At 36.8% G+C, this 22,200-nt stretch overlaps 1 protein-coding gene across 2 annotated transcripts in view; it reads right to left on the bottom strand.

Moving 5' to 3' along the window:
- Positions 1-22,200, bottom strand: part of LOC122135135 (potassium voltage-gated channel subfamily G member 1-like) — a 60,325-nt gene that overhangs the window by 18,936 nt on the left and 19,189 nt on the right. Inside the window, exon 1 of one of the 2 annotated variants that reach the window (XM_042713710.1) lies at positions 4,691-4,895. The exons of the other annotated variant lie outside the window; for it this stretch is intronic. The gene's annotated coding sequence lies outside the window, so the exon portion shown is untranslated. Of the gene's footprint in view, positions 1-4,690; positions 4,896-22,200 lie in introns of those variants that run through there. 2 annotated transcript variants of the gene reach the window in all.

A 22,200-nucleotide genomic window follows, 5' to 3' on the forward strand; every position in this document is an offset into this window, starting at 1 on the left:
GTGCCGATCCCAGCTGCACTTTTCAAGTCACAATTGACCCTATTTTCTCTCTTAATACACTTTCCTGGTCTTATTGTGAGCGTTTAATCAATCATTCATGAAAACTTTCTGGCTGAGCTCTATTTTGAACTCCACCTAGACCACTTTGCATTATGCATCAGTTCAAAATTAATAAAATGAAGTCACATCCAACACTTTTTTTCTCATTGAATATGCTCTAACTCAAAAATATGTCACATTACAAAGGTAAAGTGGGCTGTTAATGCCATTTCAGGACTTTTATAAAAAGTTTCACAAACATTTTTGTTTTTCCCCATAGTGCATTATAATGTTAGTCAAGGTTTATTGCTACAAAACCAGTTTTTACTTTGTTATTGGTCAATGTTTTTAAATACTGTTATTTGGCAAGGAGACATTAAATTGATGTAACAAAAAATTGACAGTAAAATATTGTTACAAATGATATCTATTTCAAAGAAATGCTGTCCTTGTGAACTTTCTATTCATCAAATAATCCTGAAAAATAATTTTATCACGGTTTCCTCAAAAAATTAATCGTCAACACAGTTTTCAGCATTGATGATTATAATAATAATAATAATAATGTTTCTTAAGCAGAAAATCAGCATATTAGTATGATTTCTGAAGGATCATGTGACACTGAAGACTGGAGTAATGATGCTGAAAATTCAAATCTTAAAATGTATTCAAATAAAAAGATATTATTTTAAATTGTAATAATATTTCACAATATTACTGTCTTTTTATTGTATTTTCGAATAAACCAACCCCACACAAGGAAAACCATATTTTATCATGTTTAAAATGAAATACTAAACTCCAATAAGTTTTATATAAACATTGCTGAAGCCTAAAAAATAGCACTAAAATTTATGTCTTTCTACACTACAGTGTAGAAATATTATATGGCATTCGCAAAAATATTTTCCAATTAACACAGATAGAAGATTAAGTTCCTGCAGCTTAACCAGAAAACAAAGTGCTATATTTATTTATTTATAATTTTTGATTCCCAGCAAATGCATGAACGCTAAAAAAGCCTTTGCTAAATGCATGAATGTAAATGTAGTTCCTTGCTCACAGTCAGGAAATGCTGCTGTTCCTTGTAGTCGAAACACCTATAAATCAATCCAAACTCCTACAGGTTTATGCAAAACGTTTGTTTGTAGAGATCTAATCTCTTCTTAATAAGCTCGGAGCGCGAGTCCATTTCTCACCGTGTGAATAACTGGATAGAGGAAGTTTCCAGAGACACACCGTGAATCACTGTCTTGGTTAAATGGATAGACTCACTTTTATGTCAGTCATTTTCTGGTTTGAAATTCATAATATGCAAATGTGACTCATTCTTAACCTCGAGCTACCCGTCCGATATGATGATGATTCACGGAGAGGACAGGTTCCAACCTTGGGAAAATGAAGACCATTCATACCCACTCACGGCTGTAGATGCCACTCAACCACCAAGAAACTCTCTGACATTCAGATAAGTGTACTTCATTATGACTAAGTGTCACCAACTCTTCCCAAACCACCCACAGTGAGATTTCTAACCCTGAATGTGTTGATACGTGCTAACAGAACTACAGTCCAGTCCAAAAGTCTGAGATGCCAGTGAAAACTCTGCTATTTCGATACATCAAAAAACATCTCTATGTGTGGACCTTTCACCTACATGAACAAAACCTAATGATTGTCTGATTACATCAAAACCTTTTCTTGGTTTAAAAAATAACCCACATTTCGCCTGGACCTTTTGCACAAGTTAATTTGTCCAAATAACCCACATTTTCAGTGCGGTCCAGTGTAGTTTTAGTATCTTGGAGATACTATTAGAGTTTTTATTAACATTTTGAATTAGTTTTTTAATTTTAGATAAAATTTTAGTAATTTTGTTGTTTTTTATTTGTTTTTTTTAATATTTTTTTTTTATGTCTATATAATTTGTTTAAAATTAATTTAGTATTTAAGTTTTATGTCTGAAATAAAAAAAATTTTTATTCAAATAAAAATGAGAAATGTCTGAAATAAAATAAATTTTGTTTTTGTTATTTTTATTATTATTTTTAATATATATGGTTTGTATTCATTTTATTTCAGCTTTACTTTCAGTTATTTTAGTACATCAAATGAAAATGATAAATATTATCTTGCAAGCTAGCTGAATTTTATATATATATCTTCTGGCACCTTGTACATGTATCCATGCCATTAACTTGTTTATGGTTTTAGTTATGGTTAACTATAATAACCCTGATGTGGTCTCAGACTTCTGGCACCTTGTACATGTATCCCTGCCATTTCATATGAAATATTTAAATTATGAAAACAGAATAATAGAAGAGAATATCAGAATGATTTCTGAAGGATCATGTGACACTGAAGACTGGAGTAATGATGCTGAAAATTTAGCTTTGCATCACAGGAATAAATTAGATTTTACAATATATTCAAACAGAAAACAGTTATTTGTAATTGTAATAATATTTCACAATGTTACTGTTTTACTTTTAATCAAATAAATGCAGCCTTGGTGACCTTGAGAAACTTTTGGCCTGCTGTACATGTCTTCACCTCATACCATTTCATATGATATATTTAAATGATTTCTAAAAGCCCAAATAGATTCTGATGTTGTCTGTATGTATACTGTAAGAACCAGCACAGAATATACGGAATTGAGTCAAAAACAAGAAATTTAGGACCAAAACAGGTTTTTGTGTGTGACAGAAAAATCAGGCCAAAAATAATAGAAAATCCTTAACATTTTGTTATTAAACGAGTGGTGTAATTTTAGTATTAGCAGTCGCAGTTGTTCAGACACGCAGGGTTTGAACATTTGAGATGCATCTGTGAATGCTAGATAAATGGTGCTGTTAAATTCAACCAGATTGACTCATCCTGACTGCAGTCATTTGGTAATGGCATCTTATTTGGCTTTCATCAGGGGGATTGATTGACTGTCAAACTGTATGCTCATCAAACACTGGACCAGCCTGCATCTAAAACTGCACAATAAAATTGCATTGAAATTGAAATTGAATAGCGCTCATGAAGATTTGTCAGCTCTTAGGACAAAACAAGAATGAACATGAGTCACAGTAATTAGATACAAACTGTTACAAATACTGTAGATTCAGTTAGGTTTTACTTTAGAAAGTATAAAATGTATGTAAGATCAAATATCAAATATAAAAAGGTCCACAATGGTACTGTTTATCTAAAAGCTAAACTTCAAAATATATTAAAGCATTATGAAATTAAATGTGGAGTAAGGTGAATATATTTGCAGAGTTGAATGTATAGAATATTCAGGGCTGTCAATTTAACATTAGATTATTTTAATACAATTAATTACATGAAAAATTATGTTACAGAAATGAAAACTATGTTTTTTTCCCCTAGCAGGGTCATTTCTGGCCATTTTAGTGCTCTAGATAATGTATTTCAAGGTTACTACATGAAACACGCTGCAAACCACACAAAAGAAGAAAAAATAATATAAAAAAAAAAAAAAACACACACCAAAAAAAATAACTTCTTATTCATAAAAAAAAAGAAAGAAACTCTTACAGTTTTGGAAGGACAAAAGGGTGAGTAAATGATGACAATGTTCATTTTTGGGTTAACTATCCCTTTAAGAGACATACAAAAAAATCTCAATTGTTTTTCTCTTCACATGGCTTCGTAAAAATAGCAAGATGTGATGCAACCGCCAAAAGCTTTAGTTTTCATGTCTACACAGACCAGCATTTAAAGACATCAGAGCACATGGAATCCAAGAATGTGTGTGTGAATGGACTCTAAATTTACCTCAAACATATGAACAAACTCAACTGAATGGATTTCTGTGGCGAGCAAGTCCACAAAATCATATAAAACAAACAATATACTCATTTCCAAAGCAACTTCTGTCTACTCTACACAATGCTGTACTCGTTTGCCACAATAACAAGCATTACAGGGATAATTATGAACATTCAAAAATTAACACTGCCATAATTTTCTTTCCCCTCATTCCAAACCTGTATGACTTTCTTTCTTCTGCAAATCACAATAGAATACATTTTGAAGAACACTGGGAAGCAACACTGGACCCCACTGACTTTCATTGTATTGTTAAAATACCTTCTTTGTGTTCCACAGAAGAATGAAAGTCATACAATTTTGGAGCGACATGCAATGACAATTCTTCAGTTGAAATCTTCATTTAAGGGCTTTTCTGAGGAAATACTGATATACATAGCTATGCAATTAACTGAGTAATCTGATTAATAAATCTGCATATCATGCATAATAGTTCAATTAAAATTTTTGATAAGTCCTAATAATATTGTACAATATATAAGAAAGTATTATGAACCGATATTAATTTATCTTCTCTCAAACAGGCAAACTCGTTCATGTTCAGTCCAGAAGCTCTGCAATCTAACTAGTGAAGCAGCCTGATCAGATTTGGGCAACCTGTACTATAGCGCAGTACTTCAACCACTCACGGGACACGTCCACTGCATATTTGCACAAACAACATCACTTTCAAGCAAACCTTTGTTTGGTTAAAACCCATTCCTTTCGTCAGCATTCTACGTTTAAACTCCCACCACAACAACAAAACCAAACTGCAAAAAGCATAAAAAGAAAACAGCATGCATCAGTTGGAAACACTTACCGTAGTTCATCTGTAGTTGAGAGTGTTCATGCCATTTATGAAGATTCTTTTGCTTTTACTCTAGAAGGAGAAGGAAAAATGCAGTCTGCTGCTCAGCGTTCAACTCCATCCGTTCCCTCAACAGGCGGTGGAGCTTCTGGAGTGCTGGCGGCACATTTGATGATATGAGCAACAGGCTACGGCTCCCTCCCTCCCTCTTTACACACACATCAACAGCTCTGACATCAGAGGTGGGATGTGCCATTATTCTAAGAGCTTTTGAGAGATATCCATAGCAACCAACCAACCAGCGAAGGAAGGATTCCTTCTTTTCAAGCAGGAATAGCCGAATGTCTTTGAACTGACGGGCACATACAGTATGCATCCCCTTCAGCACTGAGTGATTTTCACAGGCTTTCATTGTGTCTTTTGCATTTAGGTATCGGCTCAACATCTGCTGCAGAACTGCATGTAATTCTGGAGATGTGCATGAGTAATTAGCAGCATAGGATGATATTACAGCAGGCAACAGAAAGTCAAAATTGAAAGTCAGTTTCCTTTTACAAATAAAAAAAAATATTTTCTTAAATACATTTTCCAGGTTTGGCACAAGTTAAGCTCAGTCGACAGCATTTGTGGCATTATGTTGATTGCCACTCAAATTAATTTCCACTTGTCACACTTTTTCTTCAAAAAATAAAAAAATTAAAAATAAAAAAATCTGGGTTAAAGTGAGACACTTACAATGGAAGTATATGTTCAAATAAGTTTCAATAGTCATGCAGTATTGTTATTGTTAACTAAAACTGGTATTCGTTAACTGAAATAAAGCTGAAATACAATAAAACATTAATATTAGACGATAAACTAAAAACAAAACAATAAATAAATAAAATTAGAAATGTTGCCTTGGCAACTTAGTGAAATAAAGCAATTTTAAGTTGAAAACTAAAATGAATAATAATAAAAAAATACTGAAATGAAAGCAAATTAAAGCAAAATTGAAATCTTTAAAAAACAAAAACTAATAAAAATGACCAAAGCACATTATAAATCACTAAAACTTTGTGATTATTTTAAAAGGGGCGATTCTTTTCTATTCCCACTGTTTTTGAAAGATTTTTTGGCTAGAGAAAAAAAAATCATATGGGACAGAAGAAATCATAGAGGTTTGAAACACTGAGTAAGTGTTAAGAGAGTAAGAGTAAGTGACAGCGATTTCATTTTTGTCAGAGTTGCAGGAGTTGCCGTAAACTTTCATTGGATCTCTTTGATAAACTATTATATCATTAGAGTAAAGCTCATGTGAAGCATCAGTAGCCCAGGGGCGTTCATCTCAATGATGGCTAGCAATGACTTGACCTGTTACCTGTGTTATTGCCTCTGTCTCAGCAATTTTCTGTTCTTTCACTCAAAGGTGGCTTGAGGCAGCCGAACAAGTCTCTGATTATTTACAACATGGATAATTCATCTTACAATATTGATTCAATTCTCTTTGGCACGGCGAGAAGAAAGCACGGTTTTCTCTTTTCCCTCTTCAGGAGATATTATCATTATTAGTGCAGCTTTTTGCAAAACTTTGATGAGCAACTTGTCATGCACCACGTATAATACCTCAGTTCATCAACATTTTCTGTGTGATCAGACTTGAAGCAACCAGCCATAGAAAAAAAAATTCTTTTAATATTAGTATTTTGTTTTCTGAAGAAAAATCAAAGAAATCCATTAAAAAATGTGCTGCAAAAGCGAGCTCCACTTACGCTGTTTGAACGATCACCAAAAGCCTCGTTACCCGTGATCTGAGAGTAATCGGTGGCTACTGATTTTTAAAGTCCGGTGTTTAACGCAGGGGGATCAATAGCAAACGAGGGCCGCTTCAGAAGATAATGCCCTGTGGCCAATCGCAGTACGTGCTGAGCATAGTGAAGATTGTTCGTTTCAAATATTTGTTCAATTATTTGAAACTCTTTCCACCCTCGGTCTTCTAAGCGGATTTGTCAGACGTTCTGTTTGCGGATGACAAGCACTTAATAACATATCATCCCCCCACAGCTGGTTTGTGACTCTTCTAACTGAAATGGCTTCTGAAAGAACCATTAAGGTTGCTTGTACATATTAATGCTCTGAATGTTAATTCAGGTCTATAACATAATTGTTTTGTTTGTCTTTCCTTTTTGTTTTCCTTTTCAAAATGGCATTGGCAGTATGAAACAAAAAGGGTTTGCAGGCCATTTTACTTATAAAATGTGAAGCATTTCCTAATAAAACGTGATTTTATCCATCAGGAATTGATAGGATGGTGAAAAGTGGCTGAATGACAGGTATTTGGAGGGTAGGAGTTAGAAAAAGGGTTGAAAAGGAAAGTCATTTCAAAAATTAAAGCAAGTTAATCTGTGTTTTTTGAAAGATTACGAAGTCATTTTTGGCTTCAGAATAACATGCATAGATGAATCGTTCACTGTAAGGAATGTTATTTAAAGGGCTTATTACAAGTTCAGCTTAAACAACAGCATTTGTTGCATTATGTATCTGTAAAAAAAAAAAAAAAAATGGAGCATGCAGAGATAAAGACTGCAGAAGTGTTCTGTGCATAAACAGCACATATATGTTTGAATCGATCCCACTGTTTGAAATTCTGTGCAGCGTGAGGGTTTGTTTAACAGGAGGAGAAGCTCTGAGACAGACTGTCTGAAGTCAATCCAGGGTAGTTGATATGCAGAGCTGATGTTGTCTTTGATTTTTATGTGTGATACTTGGGGAAAAATCAAGTCTGAATGCTCTCTTAGGACTGAATTGGGCTTTTTACTACTGTTGTGCTTTCAGTTTTATGATAGAAGTTAATTCATTTTCAGAACATTTCTTGGCCATCCAAACAGATCTCTATAGTGACTGTCCAATTTGTCAAGTAACTTCTGAATATATTTCCCAGCAGGAATGGGTATCAATACACTGAATCGATTCTGATTCACAAGCTCATGACTCAATTGTGATTTTGTTTTGATTCAATTTTTGACTCATTTGGGCATATTTTTTCCATGTTGCCCATTTGGCTTATGTTTGAAATACATTTCTGCTATTATTCAGGTAACTGTTTAACTTTGTGCATTTTTACATAAAGCTGATATTAAAGCAATGTGGAAAATGATCATAAAATTATAAGCTGATGAAAACTTCAGTTATAAGTGGATTTAAAAACATGCATAAAACATATCCGAATGGATCAATAATATCACAAATCCTGTAATCTTTAAAATTATATTTTAATATACTCTGTAAGCATTTCTGAAAATTCTAGAATGGTGCTAAAATAACACAACACAATAATGACATTTAAATCAGCCAAATTAATTAAGAAAGTCTGTCTGCAATTCCCCAACAAGGTCAGCATGGCTGCCCTAATCAGCCAGTAGAAGCAGCACATCTCAAAGCTAGATTGCATTTAAATGATTAGTTAAGAGTCAACATCAAAAAAAAAGTAAAACAACAACAAGAAGTTAATATTGCATAACTTACTTTTTAAACAATTTACTTTACTGTTTTTGCCTCGAAAACAATTCCAAACAAGGCCTCAACAGAACCGTTCCTCCAAAACAAACAAAAAAACAAAGCCTCAACAGAACCAACGTTAATCAACAAACAAAACACGGTAGGGTTTCGTTTCTGAATTAATCAACTCAGTGAATCATTCATTACAGTGAATGAATCGCTTGAGTGGATGATTCAATGACCTACTCTTATTTACTTAGTACCTACTTAGTATTTATGAACAAATCGCTTGTGGATGATTCAATGACTCATCTCATTCTGAATGAATCCGGGTCTTTGAATGATCGCTTGAATGAACGATCAGACACTTTGTCTCCACCTACTGGCGTAACAATGTAATCTGCAGGGAGAATAAATGAAAAATGCCCACCACTAACATACAGATTGAACAAGATTAGTCATATTTTCTTTTGCTTTTTTGCTAGTAAATTTCACAAAAATTACAAAGAATTGACAAGTATTACACAATAATATTTTCTAGTAAAAAAAACTCTCTAATCTTTATATAGGCTTCAACTTAAAAATAAAAATATTTTTCTGTAGGCTGCACATGCTACAGTACAGTGAATAATGGCAATACCAAAAAAACAACAACAACTTGTTCTAGGTCTGGCTCCATTTTGGTAGCATCCACTTTTCACTGTTCAATCAACTCCAGAAAAATATCAAGTCTTTCCCTATTTTCTTGTAGAATATGCTTTTTCACTCAGAAATACATCATTTTACGGACATAAAAGGATTTGCAAACTGCAATTCTCATTAGGTTTAGTCTTGTTGTCCTGAACTAAACAACATAAGCTAATTAACTGTTTGGAAACCAACCCACAAAAATCCACTTTGCCATTACTGCGGCATTTAAGAGTGCTTGTATTACATTAAATGTGATTTTAATGTTAATGAGGGACTGTAGAATCTCTCTGACCACACTAAAGGCTGTAGTTTAGTATCATTATAGTGACATTTTGATCGATATACACGCAGACAACATGTCTGGGAATGCTGGGAACAGCAGTACCTTCAGGAATAAATTTTATTTTACCAGCTATAAGGAGTACATTAGCATATACATGGACTGAAAGCCACCATAATTTTGATTGCATGGAGTTTGTAAACAATGTGATGAATTTTAGGTTAATCCTGTTATGTTTTTATTTTTGCAAAAAAAGGGGTTTATCTTTTGAGAGTCACACAGTAATTGATTTTGGCAAAGTGGATTAGCTTACAGTTTATGTCTATCTCTTTTTATATACTCACTGAGAATTGAAAGTGCATTATAAATGTAATCACAATAGCAGAATCAATTTTCTTATTTTTGCATGGCCTGCCAACCTGAATATTTATCACATTTTTATTTATTTTTTTAAAGAAAAAATCCAGATAGATTTGCTATTCTTCTCACTGATGTTCCCCTTTTGATGTAAAAACTAAAATTCAGGCCCCAACCCTAATGTTAAACCTTAAATCTGATTGGTTTGTAAGAATACAGTATTAACGAAACATACTGATATGTTATAACTGGTGATTGATAAAGATGATGATTGTTATTATTTGTTGCTAATTATTATTGTTGTTATTAGTGCTTTAATAAAAATATTAATAATGATGATGATGATTAGTTAGATTAGTAGTAGTAAATAACAACAACAACAAGAAACTCTAACAAAAACAGAAATGTTTTGTTATGTTAATTAGTGGTGCTTGCTAATAATAATAATAATAATAATTAGTAGTAGAAGTAAATAATAACAAACAACAACAACAAGAACCTCTAACAAAAACAGAAATATATTATGTTAATTTATAGTGGTGTAATAACAACAACACAATAATAATAATAATAACAAAACATAAGAATAATATTAAATAAAAATAATAATTATTATTAGCAAGCACCTCTAACAACAACATATTGTTTTGTTAATTTATAGTGGTTCTTGCTAATAATATTAATAATAATAATAATAATAATAATAAATTGTCAATTTACAGTATAGTGGTGCTTGCTAATAATAATAATAATTATAAATAACAACAAAATAATAATGACTATTATTATTAGCAACACCAACTTACAACAACATATGTTAACTTATAATAATATAATACAAATATTAATAATTAATCGATTTATTATTGTTGTTGTTGCAAAAAGGATGTTAATCCAGTGTGCTATGAAATAAAAACTGATGAATATTCTGTGCTTTTTCAAAATCACATGAGATAAGTGTTTGACTTACAGTAACACCTGATGATGCATGCTGATTGTAAATGTCAAGAGGTTAACTAATGATCAAGCACTAGCACATCACAAGTGCTTTGCATCGCACAGACTTGGCAAACTCCTAAATCCTAAAATGAGACCCAAAATGGCAAACTCATTACAGGCATGGAGTTGGAATGGAGTTCATGATGTATCTGTTCACCGGTCTCACCATGTCGTCTCTTAAATACTGTCTTAATGACACGATTAGCAGGCGATATGGAAGCTCGTGGAGACTCCACATAAACAACAGTGACTCCATCCGCAGAGATCTGCGTCTCCCGGTGTTAGCGAGTATTAGCATTCCTCTTCCAGCTTGTCTAGACAAATGACTTTTGTCGGCCAAAATCATGAGGAGAAGCACAGAAGAGCCTGTAATCTGGTTATAGCATCACACCTCAATATCCATCTCCCCCCTTTCCCATTTCACACCCTCTGTTGTAGATCAGGGGATAATCCTGAGATTTAAAGCAATAGGTCACCATAAAATGAACATCTGTCATCATTTGCTCATTCTCATGTCGCTCCAAACCTGAACGGTTTTCTTTCTTATGTTAAGAACAAAAGGAGATGTTGTGACGAATGTATTTGGTCACACTTTTGGATGCAATTACAATGAATGGAGACTCACAAGCATCATGAAAGTATCATATAAGTCATATGAGTCTTCTAAACCATTTGATAATGTTTCAGTGAAAAACTATTTGATTTTCTTTCTTCTACTCACACAAAGGTACAGTATCATTTGGCTTCGGTTTAATATAGTGCACTGGTTATATGGATGTTTTTATGGTGCTTTTTGAAATTTAAATGCGCCCAAGAATTCATCTCCAAGTCCTTATCATATTTTTGTCTATAGATAATAGTTGGCTTACTCCCTCAGTATAAGTCTGTTTTATTTTCTTCTTCTTTTTTTTGATATCTTCCATAATCATTGCTCATTGTGGTTTCATTATTATTATTATAGTGGTTCTTGCTAATAATAATAATGTTTTTATTATTATTATCATAAGCAAGCACCACCACTTCCAAGAAGAACAAGAAAACATTTTAATAATTATATTATTATTATTATTATTATTATTATTAAGAAGAAGAAGAAATACATTGCACATTATTATTGTTGTTGTTGTTGTAGAAGTAGTAGTAGTATTGTTTTAAGTGGTGTTTGCTAATACTACTACTACTACTAATAATAATAATTATTATTTTTCTTAGCAAGCACAACAAAAAAAAAAAAAAAAAACAAAAAAAATTGTATAACAATAAAAAAAATAATAATAATAATAATAATAATAGACTATAATTATTTTTATTATTAGAAAGCACCCCTAACAATATTATTATTGTTATTATTATTAATAGTGAATTTTATTACTATTATTATAATTAGAAAGCACCACTAGCAATATTTGTATTATTATTATATTAATAATAATTATAAATTCTTTGATGATTCTCTCTTTAAGAACTGCAGGAAGTGCTGAACTGACTTGAGTACTAATCTAGTCACTGACTATACTAATACACAAACACTTTCATCCTTTAAGGCCTCATCTGCATATAAAGTGAGTCCTGTGCTTGCTTATTACCCTGAATTTACAATCCCAGAAGGTGTATGAATGCCGTATGAATAAATGTTAGTAGCGCTCAGGATCTCAAACAGGCCTTGTGCAGCTTAATTCCTTCCAAATCAAACATACTTCATTTCTACAGAGAGCAGCGGTCCTTCTGCCAGCATGTACGTCCAGTGTAATTGTAAATAAGCATTAAGCATGGCAGAACAAATCCCGCGTCTAAGCACTTGTCCAAACAGAACTGAGACTAAAACTGGCATCGCTGATTTATTTAGCATAATTTCTGAGGAAGTCCGTTCAGTTGAGCAAACCACTCGTTAAAAAGTGCACAACATAAAAGTTAGTATAAAGCACTCTGAAATAGTCATATTTGCAAATTAAATTTATGTTTTACATAAAGGACTGCATTTGCATGTTTGGAATTTGAGGATAAAAAAGTAACTGAGCAGAAAAGTACAAACAAAGAAAACTTACTTACCCTCAGGCCATCAAGATATAAATTAATTTTGTTTCCTTATCAGAACAGATTTGGAGAAATGTAGCATTGCATCACTTGTTCACCAATAGATGCTCTGCAGTGAATGGGTGCCATCAGATTAAGAGTCTAAACAACTGATAAAAACATCACAATAATCCACAAGTAATCTACATGACTGCAGTCCATCAATCAACATCTTATGAAGTAGAACACTGTGTGTTTGTAAGAAACAAATGCATCACTAAGGTTATTAAACTTCAAACGTCACTTCTGGCCAAAAAACGAAAATGATTCCTTAATCCATAATAACGCTTCCTCCAGTGAAAAAGTCCATTCCCTGTTGTTCTCTCACATCAAAATCCACTAATATTCTTGTTTAGAACTGTTTTGGACTTTGCTTGTAAACGGTGCTGATCTGTGGATATTTCTTTTCTGATTCCTCTTTTTCACTGAAGAAAGCAATATGGAGTCATGTTTTAGCCAGAAGCAACAATTTAAAGTTAAAAACAGTTTAATGTTGGATTTGCTTTTTACAAACACACAGCGTTTTGCTTCTCCAGATGTTAACTGATGGACTGGAGTGGTGTGGATTATTGTGATGTTTTTATCAGCTGTTTGGACTCTCATTCTGACGGCACCCATTCACTGCAGAGGATCCGTTGCTGAGCAAGTAATGCAATGCTACATTTCTCCAAATCTGTTCTTCTGATGAAGAAACAAACTCATCTACATCTTGGATGTTCTGCAGATGAGTACATTTTTAGCCAATTATCATTTTTGGCTTAACTATAAAGCAGAGTGACTTGCTCTAGGTCTCAAAGTGTTAATAGTTTATCCTAAAAATGGTGTGATTTTTGGTTTGCCATTTAATGTTGCTCTAGTGTGTTTCATTAGCAAGTATCAATTTCCAGGGCCTGACATTTTGATTCGTCACATACAAGGCTTTTATACTCACAATCATCATGAAATACTTCTGTGGCACTTCAGCACGGTGAGCCGCATTAGTTGGTGTTTTCTAAAGGGTCGTTTCCCAGCAGGGCTAATGGATGTGGTTGCAAAAAGCCATGGCGTAGTGTTACTTTAAGGTGAATCAGCATGTTATCCATTCAGATACTCTGCTTGTTCCAGAGGCCATAATATTCTCATTATATTCAGGCCATATTGTGTAATTCAGCTAAGGGTTCCCGTGTGGTCACACATTAACCCCAGAGAGTCCCGAGCTGCTAAAAGCTTTAAGGAACAGCATGCCAGGAAAACTCACAGACTATGTTAGTCAACAGAAACAAGGGCCTGTTGGGTGTCTCACTCATTTTTCAGTATAATGGGGGTACACCATTGATATATGACACAATGTCTAATTTGGTCTAAGAATTCAGAACAGAACATTAAAAAAAACCTACTAGAACCCAAAGGGTCAAGCTTGGGTTGGTTAATATCATCTTTAAGCCCCTGCTGGTCATTTCCTTTAACTACATCAACCATCAATCAATCAAACCAATCCTTACAAACTGTAATTATCACACTGAAAATGATTGTGTATATACACTCACCTATATATATATATATATAACAAGATAAACAAGATACATTTACCTGAGAACCAAAACTGTGATTTTTTTGCACTGCTAGTAACTAGTTTTTTTTCTCCTTTTTTTAAACATAAAACTAACAAAACATTATTGAGAAAAATTTGGGAGTTTTTTTATTATTATATTTTGTTATACTATCCACAGGAACAACATAAAAAAGGCCTACAATTACAACTTTCCAATACTTACATGTACAATAAAGCTAAAATAATCAAAAATAATCTTAATCTAAAAATCTTATAATAAACTAAATTCAAGATATATTCACACAAAATAATTACTATTTTACTCAACAATGTTAAATCCAATTAATTACAACATAATACATTTTTACAATTTCAGTTTAGTATTTATTAATTTGAATTAGCTTTTATTTTTACATCATATATTTCTATTTTTTTGTAAGTTTTGTTAATTTTGCCATTTTATATAGCTTTAATTCACTTTTATTTCAGTTGCAGTATTAGTACTTTAGCTTAAAGTTATTTCACTTAGTTGCCAAGGTAACATTTCTAATTTTCATCAATATTTTTCTTTTATTTTAATTACCAAAAACTTTTTTATAGCTTTAATTTTAGTTAACAATTACAATATTACAATATTCAGCTTCTAAAATAAATATATCTTGTTTTAAGGATATGTCATTATTTGTTTATGTTTTTCTTTTTTTTATTGCAGTGCAAAATAATTTCTTGTTTTCCTTCACTCCCAAAACATTTTAAATAAAAACAAAATCACAACATTTCAGAAAAGAATGCATTCATTTCAATATTTACTTTTTAGATGTTTTAAAGTGAAAGCTGTGTTTAAACATGTCCTCTGAGTGAAACTGATGGAGATGTGACTTGGAGTAAATATTAATATTAACAGTAGAGTTTCTAGCATGGCCGTGTCAAGGTGGAGATTCGCTTTCCCTATATCTTTAGAAATACAGCGGTTTGGAGATACAAGCATCCAGGAGTTTCTGGTTGCATACCAATTCACATACTTCAACTAAGTACTGTATGAACTTCAGTAAGAGGGCTGTACATGGGCAGTTTTTGAACTTCATATGCCACACTGCAGGAGCATTTAAAGGAATAGTTCATCCAAAAATGAGAATCTGATGAAAATGTACTCACCCTCAGGCAAGCCAAGATGAGTTTGCTTGTTCATCAGAACAGATTTGGAGAAATTTAGCACTGCATCACTTTCTCACCAGTGGATCCTCTGCAGTTAATGGGTGCCATCAGAATGAGAGTCCAAACAGCTGATAAAAACATCACAATAATCCACAAGTAACTTAACGACTTAATGTCCTGTGAGGCAAAAAGCTGCATGTTTATAATAAACAAATCCATTGTTAAAATGTTTTTAGCATTGCTTTTAATATTGCTTTCTTCATAGAAAATGTTGTTTTGTCTGAATCCTGAGAGAACTACGCAGAGATCAAGCACTGTCTAAAACAGTTCTAGTATGTGGGTGGATTTTGATGTGGGAGGACAACAGGAGACGAAAAAACTCAAAAAGATCCATTTCACATCCATTTCATGCTTTTAGTAGCCAAAAAAATCAGAATGGTCAATAACAAAATGTGACACGAGGTTTATGATCCAGACGGCATGCATGTAGAGAGCAATAGGATGCACATGCTGTAACTACATACATGTTTAGAGTCATCTGAGCTTCAGCACAGTGAGATGATAATAATATCTGTCACTGGGGCCTTGTAAATGGGCCTTGTTCTTCAATTCAGAGACTCATGATAGACTCAGATCGAATCCTAAGACTCTAATGAGGGCCAGGCCTGTGACGGAAGGACTAATGGCGTCATTATTAGAGTCAAGTTCCCTCCACTGCCCTTTATTTCAGCACGCTGGGGAATGTCAGCGCAGATATGAGGACGAGGCCCTCCACTTCCCTGCCAACTAAAGAGCCAATCCATCCAGAGCCCTACCCGTAAACCCCTCACCTTACCTCTTATTACAAACACATCAAGAGCAAAATGGCTTTGCACTTCGACCAACTCACAAACACACAGAGCTGCATGAAACCAGCCTCGTTGGTATTCCACACCAGGAACACGGAAACAAACTCAATTTGCACATCAGGCTGATTGTATGCTTTCAGTGGCAAGCACCTTCTCTTATATGTGTTTCACTTTTTCAGTCTTGGTCTTAAAAGCACAGAATCCCCAAGCATTTACAGCAACATACTTAAAAGTTTCAAAGTCTCAGCGATTGCTGTTGCTTTCCAAAGCAGAGAGCGTGTTACATTCACAGACGATTTTAACAGAACAAAATAGTGTGTCAAAATCAATTAGCACTTGGATCATTAAGATATAACACATTGGAGATTCATAATTATAACCTGCTCTTGGCTGCCAGTTTTTCTTTTCAACAAGATTGATCAGCATAATTGCAGAAAGGAGTCAGGAGGCTGTATGTCTGACAGGATGCTTTTAGAGGTTCTCAGAAGACAAACAAAAGGCTCCTACAGGACGTCTGGACTGACGATCTGACGGGTTTGATAACCCACCTCATAGAGTCACGAAAGACAGCTGGATTTATAAACGACTTGATGACTCACTAAAACATAACACATAATATAAATAGCCTAACAGCATAGTGTACTTGTTTACTGCTATTGAACTGCATTTGAATTAAAATCTCTCATTTTGTAGTTAGCACGTCTCTTAAAGGGGCCATGTTTCACCAGAAAATAATAATAATATAATAAATATCAAATAATTATTAAAATCAAAATTCTCAGCTGTGGCCCTCTGACACAGAATGACCCTACTGGAAAACCAAAAGCATGCCACTTGACTTCCAACAATCTAAAAATCAAAAAATACAAAAATAAATAAGACACACAAAAAATACAAACACAAACAATTCAAAACATAAAATTCACAAAATAAAATTCACAACTCATCTTTTTTTGGTTGTTTGTTTAAAATGTATCACCTACAAAGAAAACGTCTAAGGTTATGTATGTAACCCTGGTTCCTCGAAGGAACAAGACGCTGTGTCGAGAACGCTTTGGGGAACGCCTCCAGTGTGACGTCTCTGAATAACGTGTGTAATCAGTCCAATGGATGGGTGAGACGTCATAGGCGGGAGACGTCAGAGATCAGGAAGCATAAAAGCACGAGCGGCGAAGCCGGCAACCAGCCTCAAAGGATGAAGCAAGCGCCGGCCAGAGATGCCGGAAGTGTGGATAGGAAGAGCACAGCTACAGCAAAGAGAAGGAGACAGGAGCCTGACAGTAATCGGGGACAAACCCGTCCAATGGACAAACTTCAGAAAGGAGTGAGTCTTGACCCCCAAGAGAGGGGAGATCAGAGGATTGGGAGGCTTAGGATCGCATCCTGATCACCACTTAGCATAAGCTTCTTCTGGCCGGAGGCCTCGGCCTCAGGCGCACCATGGAGGAAACAAGTAACCAGAGGGTTTCTGCCCACTGACTGGCCACCGAGAGGGGGCGGTAGGCCACCATGGCCGCCACGTAGACCTTCAGGGTGGAGTGGGTCAACCCTGCGGAGAGAAAGGCGCAGGAACTCCAGCACTGTACCAACCGGGGCAGTTACCCGTACTGGGTCGAGCTGGTGGTCTCCGCACCAATAAGTGAAAAGCTTCCACTTCAAGGCATACAGTTTCCTCTGGATTGGGAGCTCTGGATTGGAGAACGGTCTCAACAACGGAAAAAACTCAATTTGAGAGACCAGAAGCTAAGAGTTGTGCCTCCTCAGTGACCACACCTACAGCCTCTATGGAGCATGCGGGGGGCGCACCCTCCGCCTGCGAGAGGAGATCTCTCCTGAGGGAACCTCCCAAGCATTTGCCGTCAAATAGAGAAAAGTTCACAAGAACCATACCCGGCCCACCCAGAACGGGGCTACTAAAAGCAGCCGACTCCGTCCCGGCGCACTCTCTCCAGAACTCCCGAGAGCAGAGCAATCGGGGGTGAACCAAAATACAGATTAAGCCTCGGCCATGTCTGTACCATGGCGTCCAGCCCCATTGGAGCTGGATGAGTCAGAATTAAGCCAGAGGGGGGACAGCTGCATGTCTCTCGAGTAGCAAACAGAACCACCCGAGTCTGGCCAACCTCTCCAACTCTGCTTCATCACCTCGGTGTGAACAGCCGCCATTTCCTGGGCCTTGGCCCCTGCCAAACACAGGATCAGTAAGTTCACCCTGGGACCACACAAGGATCTGGTACGCTAGTTTGTGGTAAACGGCGTAAGCGCAGAGCTCCTTGGACAGGTGTGATTGTAAGAGACCACTGCTGTGTTGTCGGTGCGCAGTAGCACATGGGACCTCTTAGGTCTGGGAGAAAGTAATGTAGTGCTCGAAGCATGGCCAGCATCCTCGGGCAGATGATATGCCATGTCGGATGGCGGCCAACTCCACAGACTGCTCAGGGTGGTCACTCAGCACGCATCCCAGCCAGTGGGGATATGTCCAGTCGCTAGCATTACGCGGGCAACAAGGAGCTCCCAGCACTGGGCCCTGAGACAAGAACCAAGGTTTTCTCCACATGTCGAAGGCACGTAGGCACTGCCGCATGACCAGGGGTCTCATGTACAGCAGGCCAAAAGGGAGATCCTCTTGGTCTTGAGCCACCACTCTAGGGGTCTCATGTACAGCAGGCCAAAAGTATTCACATTGGACGCAGCTGCCATCAGACCCAGCATCTCAGAGAGATGTTGACAGTGAGTGACCGGCCTTCTCTCACTCTCGCGACTGCAGTGAGGATCGACTCGATCCACAAGCAGGTGACATACGTGCCTGCATCGTGGTCGAATCCGACATGTACGCCCAGAACCCTGGTTCTCTGTACAGGAAAAAAGCACAATTTTCTTGGCGTTAAGACTGAACCCCAGCTCTTTCATGTGAGCGAAAACGACACCTCGATGCCGAACCGCCATCTGCTCTGATTGAGCTAATATCAACCAATCATCGATGTGGTTGAGTCGTGAAAGTGTGGGTGGAGATCAGCAAGGCAAGAGCACGATCCGCGTATTGGTAGGCTTTGCCCCCAAAAGCAAACCTCAGGAACTTCCGATGAAGAAGGATGGAGATAAGTGCACGCAGCGTCTTTTAATTCGATCGGACACACCAGTCCTCGGACTTGGCCTGTGCAAGCGTGCTGAACTTCAGTCCCCTGACTGAGCGGTTCAAAAAACGCAGATCTAAAAAAGGGCACAACACCTCATCCTTCCTCGGAACAGTGAAGTACCGGCTGTAGGACCCGGACTCTGCAACCCGAGGAGGGACCACCTCGATGGCCTCCGTCCTCAGAGAGAGTCTACTTCTGTTCCATTACCAGAGCCTGCTTGGGGCCCACCAGAACTGGATTCTGTGGCCTCTCACTACAGTGTGCAGGACCCACTGAGACACATTTGGCAGTAGTTTCCATGCTGCCAAATAGTCTACTAAGGGAATCAGCCTCTCAAGACTGATCTCTGGTGTCATCAGAGCAGTTAGCTCAGTGCCCTGAAGCGGCACACCGGCAGGAGATGGCCGAACTAGCTGCTCTGGAAACCTCCCAGGAGGTCGCGAGCCTCTTAGCACCACTACGTCTCCGGGTGGTAACTGAAACACTGGCAGGGTTGGCAGATCGATCTCCTGAGGGCACTGAGGAGAGACGGGCACCGTGTAATGCGTCAGGACTTTATGACTGCAGAACCGCTTTCCACTAGAAGCCTTTTGCCTGGGAGCACCACTCTGACTCTAGCTTATGACGATGGCTATCCAGCGAAAACGATGGTCTGCAGAACCGCTTTCCACTAGAAGCCTTTTGCCTGGGAGCACCACTCTGACTCTAGCGTCTGCAGAGAACAAAAAGCGACACCCACGCCATGAGGGGCTGGAACACGCTAGGGTTGGGACTGCTCCGCCCAGCAGCCCCTGACCGCCTCAACCTCGTCAGAGGAAGAGGGGTAAACACGTGTTCTCACACAATAAATTACATCCCAAGAGCCCCTATACATCTAACTTCACATAGTCAGATAAATATGTCATTTTATTCCTCAGAATTAAATGTAGTCAACAACCAGATGAGTCAACACGGTCTGGTGTAGAAAAACTCACATTAAAACAAAACAATGTAATGCACGCGTTGCCTCGGCAGCGCGCATGTCTTCACATGTTTCCTCGGAGCATGCCCGGCGAGAGAGCACTTAGCAGCGAGAAAGCATGCAGCAGCAGCGAACTCTGCCTCAGAGGGCGAAGAAACCACAGAGCGGGCTTCCAAGCCTCAAGAACGAGCTCCTGATCTAGGGAACATGGGTGGAGCTAGGACGAGCCGTCTCCAACACATTCACCAGATCATGTGCGATTTCCGCGATCGCTGTCCCAGCTGGCACCGCGAGAAATGCCAGTGAAGGCTCCCTTCTCAAAGACAGCCTTCTGAGAGTAAAGCAAAACGCTCGCATCACAGCCGCCAACTCCCTCGAGAGCTGATACTGCACGCTTCACTCTCAAGCAGACAACACACGAACTGTGTGTGTCCCTACCCCCTTTTTTTTTTTTTGCTGGCAGGGAAAACACACAGCTTGAATGCTGCCTGCTCTCGCCCAAAACTTCTCTTGATTGAAGCTTTGACAAATGAAGCTTATCAGTGGACAAACAACACTAAATAAGATTCACAAACAGATAGCGACTGACACACACACAGAGCGCTTGCTGAAGACAGAAGGCTGGTTGCTGGCTTCGCCGCTTATGCTTTTATGCTTCCTGGTCTCTGACGTCACCCGCCTATGACATCTCGCCCATCCACTGGACTGATTACACACGTTATTCAGAGACATCACGCTGGAGGCGTTCCCCAAAGCGTTTTCAACGCAGCTCGAGTTCCTGAAGAGGAACACAAGTATTACCATTTTATTTTCTTGAGAGTGCAGTCATTTACCGTTTTATGGTTTTTGATACTGTGCTTTTAAAGAAGAGCTCAAACTGACTGGTCGATGGTTGTCACTGTCTCATATGTTGATCCATACTTGCATAATAATGGTTGAACTTTGTTGCATCACCAACATCTTCACATCGTCAACTGTTCCTGAAAATAAATGGCTTTCATTTGCTTTGTGACTGTAAATCACAAAAATGTATATGCCCCATTCGGAAATATAATATAGTACCGTATATGGCAATAAGTTATAATTTTCACATATACATAGATTTTCTCTCTAGGTGAAGATATCATTTTATAACATATATAAACTCTCCATAGTAAAATTTGCATATACATTAATAATATCTATTTGATGATATTTTATATGTTATTACATATGTCAATCCCAGTGCTATATATCAGCAATATATATTTCACTTATATGCAACTTTTTCCCATTTCTATTAGGTTTCACATATATTTTTACTTTATATGACAATATAGTTCATATATGAAAATTTTATATTACATTTGGGGTAAATTACCTCAATTATGACTGGCTGTTTTTGCTGACTATATTTAATCAATGGGTGGAGTGAAGAGGAGTTTTGCATTGTGAACATCAGCGCAAGTCTATGTACATAGTACATTGAAATCCACTCTTCAAATGTTTTATAAAACCTTTCTAGCTGGCTTGCAGATGGACAAACCAAACCAAACAGTAGAGTCAGGAAGGGCTAATCTTGTTTTTCATCCTGACTTGATAATTGTGTTATTACTGTGGATGCCATCTTCTTCTTCATCTCTGGAGACATAAATGCAGATTGACCCCGCTACTCTGTTCCTCACAGCTAGTATACTAATATTAGCAAACTGTTACACTGATAGCACCCTGCCCCCACAAGGCAGCATTTACACAGCCCAAATACCAGCACTGATGCAGCTTTATCTTGCTGTTTTACAGAGACAAATGTAATTGAAACCATCCATTATTGAAATTCTAACATTACATAGAGGTATAAGTTTGTATTTGTTGTACTGAATGTAATTTATGCTTATTTAAGTACAAAGATCACAGTGTCCAGACAAGATAACTTATAGTGTATTACAGGAATGAAAACTTCAGGATTAAAAGTGATTAGTTGTCATGAAAAAATAAATAAAAAACAAGTTATAAATAGCTAAATTCTAAAATATGT

The sequence above is a fragment of the Cyprinus carpio genome, chromosome A23 (assembly GCF_018340385.1).
Source record: "Cyprinus carpio isolate SPL01 chromosome A23, ASM1834038v1, whole genome shotgun sequence".
Lineage (NCBI taxonomy): Eukaryota > Metazoa > Chordata > Actinopteri > Cypriniformes > Cyprinidae > Cyprinus > Cyprinus carpio.